Raw genomic sequence first — 8,294 nt, forward strand, 5'->3', positions numbered from 1 at the left:
AATGTAAAACTATTGGCTCTTCCACAATAAATACTCATCTGCATACAGATAAGGGTCCTTGACTCATGTTTGATTATTAATGAAACTGGGCGGCAGGCACTCCTCCTGCCAGAGAAGTATTGACTGAAGCAGGAAGTGGAACTTCAACTGTCAAGTTCTGTAGTGAGGGGGTTATGGCTTCTCCCCTACCCAGGGGCTCAGCAGGGCATGCTCCCGGCATACACCGAGCAGAGATGGAGGCAGAACCACCATGCTGTTTAAAACCTCTCTCCTCTCATCTGCTTGCAGACTTCATTTCTGCTGCAGCACTGGTGGGAGAATTCATTCTGTGATCTGGGGGAAGCAGATGGGTGGCAAGAATCTCTTCCCTCCAACTAGAGAAGGAAGGCTATTGTAACCATCTTTTCTCTCTCTACCTTCCCCCCCCCCCAACTTCCATGGCTTGTGCCCCCTAAAAAGGGAGGAGCTGACTCAGCCAGAGCATGCAAAGTCAAATATACCCTCATATGAATATTCAAACCTGCATCTGGCTGCTGCCTTGAGGCTCTTAGTAGGCAGTACTGGGCTAGAGGCTGAGTTGCAATGAGGCTTGCCTGTAAGTGGGATGTTACAGGAATCGTTCCCACTGGTCAGCTGAACTAAAACTCTACACTGCAAACTCTCCTACCTTAGGTAGGGTGGGATACACTTCCTACACAAGCTGATGGTGTCTCTTAAAGGCACAGCTCACCAGTGTGCTGGTGAGGGCCCCAGGAACCACAGAAGCTGGAGGGACATGTGGCAGGGACAGTGGGTCTGCAGGGGCTAGATGCTAAGACATGGGGGGGGTTTGCTGGCTGGAGAGGCATCTTGCATATATTTAAGGCTTGATTGCGGGAGGTACTGTTAGAGGGGGCAGGATTCTGCGGCAGCTTGTCTGAGCGGGGCCTGATGCACTAAGTCTCTTCCCAACAAATGCTTGCTACAGCTTCTGGGGCCGTTCCCTGGTGAGAAGGGCCATGCAGAGGGCCCAGGGAAAGGGGCCAGCCCTCCAGCTGCTTTCAGCCCAGTAAGACTTCTGGCACACCACCCTCTTCCTCTGATCCATCAGCTGTCAATCCTTCAGTGTGAAGTGCCCAGCTCCTGCCCTTCACTGGGTCTGGCTGAGCCCGTGTGCTGCCCGGAGATGGGCTATTTACCCTGTACCTGCGGGCCTCAGGCAAGCTTGCTGATCATTTTCCTACCCCCACAGTTGGAGCTTGCCCCTGGGGCAGAGTCCAAGAGACAGAAGTCAGGGTCTAGGCTGCCAAGGCAATTCAAGTTTGCAGTGTGGCTGAGCGCTGTCTCTCTCTCCCAGGGGCGTAGAGAGACCAGGTGGGTGAGGTAACATCTCTTCTTGCACCAGCTGCTGTGGGGGAGAGAGAGCAAGCTTGCTGCTGCTCCAAAGCTTGTTTCCAGGTGTAGGAAAGACCTGGACAGTCGGAGAGTGCCTTTCCCAGCCCTGGGGAGCAAGAAGGCCTGCCTCTAACTAACGGAAGTTGGGCCAATAGGCAACGTAAGGGGACTGTTGCCCCTTACTAACATTCAATGGGGGTGTTTTGGTTGCTAGTTCTCAGTACTAAAAGGGGAAGGGTTGATAGTCCCCAGGTACAAGGCGGGGGAGGCCAATACTCCAGGTCATCCTGAATGGCAGGCTAATCAGGGAGTCAGCAGGCCAGGGAGGTTCTGTCCTCTGCGAGAGCTGGGTTTGCCTGAGTCAGACAGAGTGGGGCCGAGCTAAAGAGAAAGCAGGGGCCCAAGCTGAGCTGTGCCAGATCCAGAGAGAGCAGACCCTGGGCTGGGAACAGAGCTGCAGCCCCCAAGCCAGAGGCACAGCCCAGAGAGAGCAGACTTGCCCTGGGAGCAGAGCTGAAGCAGGTCAGTGCTGGGAGCAGAGTCACAGGAGCAGCCTGCAGAGCAGACCTGTCCTGGGAGCAGAGCTGCAGCAACCAGAGGCAGAGGGGCCAGAGAAGCAGCCCAGGGAGCTGGAGGCAGAGCAGCAGCTGTGCAGAGACCGAGTGGTGGAGCTGGATGCGGTGAGCAGCTGGGGAGAGCGAGGGGGACCCTGGGCAGCAGACCCAGCACAGAGAGACGCCTCAGCCAAGGGGCTCTGCAGGCCAGGCTTGGATCATAACCCCGACAGGGTGGGGGCAACACTGGGAAGAAGGGTCCTACCACTTAGAGCCTGGGAGCGTGTGGCCACCACCAGAGCGAGTGTCCAACCCACAGCATCCCTGCAGCCCAGCCAGGGCCTGAGAAGAAGGCCTGGGACTCACAAGTAACAGACTGTGAACTGCCCGGACATTCCAGAGACACTGTGTGATGTTCCCTGCTCCGAGTGGGGTGATGTGTTTCCTTTAACCTTTCCCATTTTTCCTTTTCTAAATTAATTGTTGATTAAACAACTTGCATTTGCTTTAAATTGTACGTAATGAGCAGTGAGTCCAGGAAGTGCCCAGTGCAGGGAGAGTACCCTGGAGCGGGAACACCCTAGCCCCTGTCCTAGGTGACCACAGCAGGGTTGGGGGTCGAGCCCCCCAGGAATCCTGGGCCCAGCCTTGTTGGGGTTAAGAGGACTCTGCCAGATAGGAGAGTGGAAGGGGAGTCCTCAAGGGCGGGGAGTCCTCAAGGGCAGGGAGGCCACAGGGTAAAGGAAGTCGGAGCGGGGACTCAGATCCTTTCGCTAGCTCACTTCACGGGGGTAGTACAGAAGTCAGGAAAGTTCCCCACAATAGCAGGACTATTCCCCCTTACAGAAAGACTAAGTTACAGTATATGCCACGTAGGAGCCCTGTGTTAGGGGTTCAAATACACAGGTCCCTGTCCACACTAAGAGGTGACTGCAGGTTAGCAATGTTCATTTCCCAAGGTAGCCCTGCCCCTTAAAAACAAATGGTGTGAGTCATCTTTGCCTTCAAACCACCTGTCTCCTCCCTGCTTAGGGGTAGAGGGCAGCATCTGCACTGGCCCTGGATGAAGAACTACATGTCACAATCATGTTAGGTGTTAGCAGGGAAAGCGCTGGGGGCAGTGCATTCTCTGAACTATAACCCTGGAGGGTCTCCTGGCCTGGTGGGCAGCTTTGCCACATAGGTAACTCTCTGCCATTGCACTTTGTAGAGACAAGGCAGGCCTTGGGGCCCTCTCCCAGAGCAAAGCCCTACCATGCTAGGAGCTATGCAGACAGAAGAAAGTAGGTCCTTGCTCCAAAGCATATAGGATCTATGTATGAGACAAGTATCTGCCCACTTTCCATCCTGTCTCCTTGCTTAATGCCCACTCCCAGCCCCTCCTGCCCTGGAATGGGAAGGGGGGGACCCCCTCCAGCAAACCACCCAGCCTCTCAAAGACCAGTCACTTTTATGGCCTGGTGTTTGCTTCCTGGCAGCACCTCCAGCTTGTGAGGCCTATGGTGTGTGGAGCTAGGTAAAGTAGAAGCGAAGAGCAGCTGGGATCTGGAGGAGGTGCCCTTTGACTGGGCACACCCGGTACAACTAAGGCTCAGTCTGTTTAGGCCTCACCCCTGGGCTGTGAGCACTGTGGGGCAGGGCTGGTGTCTGGCTTTTGGGTTTTTTTATAGAGGGTGAGGTCCGTGGGCTGTGCTGAGCAAATGATGAGCTGAGTACAGAGCTTAATTCATGCCAGGGCAGAGCTGCAGCACCTCTGGATTTCTCACAGCTGTTACGAAAGTAAAAAACTTGCCTCTTTCATTACAAATTAGGCCCTGTCAGAGCACCTGTGAGCCCCTAGTGCCACAGCTGGGGTAGGGAGGGTGCATTGCTGTGAGACAGCTCCGGGATCCTGCTAGCAAAGTGGCCAGGGACGTTTGCATCTAGCTGATCCCACAATTAGTGGCGAGGGGAAAAGCTGTGCAGAGAGCATCCTGAGTGGGGAAACCCTGGGGGCCTATTCACGGTGTGTCCCCAGCACCCCCGGGAGGAGGCTGGGCACCTCGCCCCCACCAGGGACATGCCTCAGTAACCTGCATGCCCCAAGCAGCCCAGCGAGTCTGTCAAACACACTCACTGGCCGGCTGCTTCAGGGGGGGTGAGGTTTCAAGCAAGGAAGTGAGCCGCAATGCACAGGTGAACCGAGCCCCACCAAGGCTGCTTCCTCACCTGCTGGAAACCGCTGGGCTTCGCCCCGCCCGGGCAGTGAAACAAAACCATGCAGTTAGCCCTGCCCAAGCAAACCAGGGTATGCCCGGCCCATGCACAGCACCCGAGTACTGCTACCACGAGGTGGCTCGACCTCTCGGCTGCTGTAAAGGGGCTCAGCGCCATTGGAGCCACACTGATTTACCCCACCCAGGGGCTTGGCCCAGTGCTGTTTGGCGCTTCCCCGATGAGGCTCATTGGCACCTTGGAGGGGACGAGCCGCACCCTCTGGTCACCCATGGCCCGCTGGGGCAGCCAGGCATGCTTGGGGGAGCCATTTGCTGGCACAGGCCCAGGCTTGGCAAGAATGGGACACCACAAGCATATGGGGTTGCGTGGGTGGGTGGGTGTTTTTTTTCCCGCCCTGCCAGCTGCCTCTATGGAACTTCTCGGAGCCCCCCTTTGCTGTGTGCTTACAGCCGTCCTGCTGCCACCCCGATGGCTCCTGTAAACAACCCAAAGCAATGGGAGCCCTGAGGAAGTGTCACCTACCGGCCAGAGCCCGAGACCAGGACTCAGGGGACCTGGGCTCTATCCCCTGCTGCTGCCAGCTGGGTGACCTTGGCTGACTCACTTCCCCACCCTGTGTCGCTGAGAAGGCATTATCAGGGCTGGTCTGTCTGTTTCTTTTTCCCTGTAGCTTTTGGTGGGTAGAGCTCAGGGCTCCCGCCTGGGCGTCACGGAGGGGGAGCTATTTGTGTTCTGACTTTGTGACTGTCCACGGGCCCTGGCCCTCTTCTCCGCTCACCCCGCTCTTTCTGGCCAGACAGGAGAGCAACTCTCTCTGGGGTGCCCTGCCATCAGCAGGGGCTGAGCAACACTCCCCAGACCTAGAGTTCCTATGCCCCATTTTTGGAAGTGACTGGCTCTAACGTTTGAGCAAGCAGAGTTTTCCAGCCCTGAAAGAGAGTGGCTGGTTTAACTGAGCTGAGCAGGACCCTAGTTCTGATGCTAATTGACAGTAGCAACGCAGGAGATATGAGTCTTGCACAAGGGAAAACACCTGATTCTGTCTCGGAAGAGCTGCCCTAGGGGGTGGTCTCCTGGCGGCCAGCTGGTGCTGCTGCTAAGCTTGTCCTGCTGAACTGATGCTCCCCCTTCTCTCCCACCCCGCATCCACTTGCTACCTTGTCACGTCACACCGCTTTGGAGTTGGTGTCAAAGAACCAGCCCCAACCTCTTCCTGTGGGTGGTTTCTGGCTTCAAGGAGCTCGTGCCTGCCAGCCACGAAAGATGGACTTAGCAGCAAACCATCAGCATAGCAAAGGATGCAGCGACTGGCAAAGTGATTGGAATAGGGAGGCTGCCCCAACCAGACCAACCTGCTAGTGAGCAAAGGCTAAGCTAAATGCCTGTCACAAATCCTCCCCGTGCCACTCACTCTCTCTACTCAGATACCATCCCCACTCTTCCTCATGCTTACGTCTGTCACGTGCTCCTGGGCCCAGGGCAAACCAGTCTCCCCTCTGTACCAGAGACATTACAGCGCTTCTTGTTACATCTGTCAATTCCAAACGATTTTGTCATTTTCTTTCCAGGGCAGGACAGCTGCATCCCTGAGTGACTATGGGCTACAGGGGACTCATGGAACTGCTTGCAGGAGGGTTAGGTCATCAGTTCTAATTTGATGGCCTTGGAATAAAATGCCTGGCAGACTACTTTTATGATGAGATTACTGGTTCTGTGGATGAAGGGAAAGCAGTGGATGTATTGTTTCTTGATTTTAGCAAAGCTTTTGACACGGTCTCCCACAGTATTCTTGTCAGCAAGTTAAGGAAGTATGGGCTGGATGAATGCACTACAAGGTGGGTAGAAAGCTGGCTAGATTGTCGGGCTCAACGGGTAGTGATCAATGGCTCCATATCTAGTTGGCAGCCGGTATCAAGTGGAGTACCCCAAGGGTCGGTCCTGGGGCCAGTTTTGTTCAATATCTTCATAAATGATCTGGAGGATGGTGTGGATTGCACTCTCAGCAAATTTGCGGATGATACTAAATCATAGAATCATAGAATATCAGGGTTGGAAGGGACCCCAGAAGGTCATCTAGTCCAACCCCCTGCTCAAAGCAGGACCAATTCCCAGTTAAATCATCCCAGCCAGGGCTTTGTCAAGCCTGACCTAAAAAACCTCTAAGGAAGGAGATTCTACCACCTCCCTAGGTAACGCATTCCAGTGTTTCACCACCCTCTTAGTGAAAAAGTTTTCCCTAATATCCAATCTAAACCTCCCCCACTGCAACTTGAGACCATTACTCCTCGTTCTGTCATCTGCTACCATTGAGAACAGTCTAGAGCCATCCTCTTTGGAACCCCCTTTCAGGTAGTTGAAAGCAGCTATCAAATCCCCCCTCATTCTTCTCTTCTGCAGGCTAAACAATCCCAGCTCCCTCAGCCTCTCCTCATAACTCATGTGTTCCAGTCCCCTAATCATTTTTGTTGCCCTTCGCTGGACTCTCTCCAATTTATCCACATCCTTCTTGAAGTGTGGGGCCCAAAACTGGACACAGTACTCCAGATGAGGCCTCACCAATGTCGAATAGAGGGGAACGATCACGTCCCTCGATCTGCTCGCTATGCCCCTACTTATACATCCCAAAATGCCATTGGCCTTCTTGGCAACAAGGGCACACTGCTGACTCATATCCAGCTTCTCGTCCACTGTCACCCCTAGGTCCTTTTCCACAGAACTGCTGCCTAGCCATTCGGTCCCTAGTCTGTAGCTGTGCATTGGGTTCTTCCGTCCTAAGTGCAGGACCCTGCACTTATCCTTATTGAACCTCATCAGATTCCTTTTGGCCCAATCTTCCAATTGGTCTAGGTCCTTCTGTATCCTATCCCTCCCCTCCAGCGTATCTACCACTCCTCCCAGTTTAGTATCATCCGCAAATTTGCTGAGAGTGCAATCCACACCATCCTCCAGATCATTTATGAAGATATTGAATAAAACCGGCCCCAGGACCGACCCTTGGGGCACTCCACTTGATACCGGCTGCCAACTAGACATGGAGCCATTGATCACTACCCGTTGAGCCCGACAATCTAGCCAGCTTTCTACCCACCTTATAGTGCATTCATCCAGCCCATACTTCCTTAACTTGCTGACAAGAATACTATGGGAGACCGTGTCAAAAGCTTTGCTAAAGTCAAGAAACAATACATCCACTGCTTTCCCTTCATCCACAGAACCAGTAATCTCATCATAAAAGGCGATTAGATTAGTCAGGCATGACCTTCCCTTGGTGAATCCATGCTGGCTGTTCCTGATCACTTTCCTCTCATGCAAGTGCTTCAGGATTGATTCTTTGAGGACCTGCTCCATGATTTTTCCAGGGACTGAGGTGAGGCTGACTGGCCTGTAGTTCCCAGGATCTTCCTTCTTCCCTTTTTTAAAGATTGGCACTACATTAGCCTTTTTCCAGTCATCCGGGACCTCCCCGGTTTGCCACGAGTTTTCAAAGATAATGGCCAATGGCTCTGCAATCACAGCCGCCAACCCTAACCCTAACCCTAACCCTAAACCCTAACCCTAACCAATTCTAAACTGGGAGGAGTGGTAGATACGCTGGAGGGGAGGGATAGAATACAGAAAGACCTAGACAAATTGGAGGATTGGGCCAAAAGAAATCTGATGAGGTTCAATAAGGATAAGTGCAGGGTCCTGCACTTAGGACGGAAGAACCCAATGCACAGCTACAGACTAGGGACCGAATGGCTAGGCAGCAGTTCTGCGGAAAAGGACCTAGGGGTGACAGTGGACGAGAAGCTGGATATGAGTCAGCAGTGTGCCCTTGTTGCCAAGAAGGCCAACGGCATTTTGGGATGTATAAGTAGGGGCATAGCGAGCAGATCGAGGGACGTGATCATTCCCCTCTATTCGACATTGGTGAGGCCTCATCTGGAGTACTGTGTCCAGTTTTGGGCCCCACACTTCAAGAAGGATGTGGATAAATTGGAGAGAGTCCAGCGAAGGGCAACAAAAATGATTAGGGGACTGGAACACATGAGTTATGAGGAGAGGCTGAGGGAGCTGGGATTGTTTAGCCTGCAGAAGAGAAGAATGAGGGGGGATTTGATAGCTGCTTTCAACTACCTGAAAGGGGGTTCCAAAGAGGATGGCTCT

Source organism: Lepidochelys olivacea, assembly GCF_965140295.1.
Source record: "Lepidochelys olivacea isolate rLepOli2 genome assembly, chromosome: 5".
In the NCBI taxonomy this organism is placed as follows: domain Eukaryota; kingdom Metazoa; phylum Chordata; order Testudines; family Cheloniidae; genus Lepidochelys; species Lepidochelys olivacea.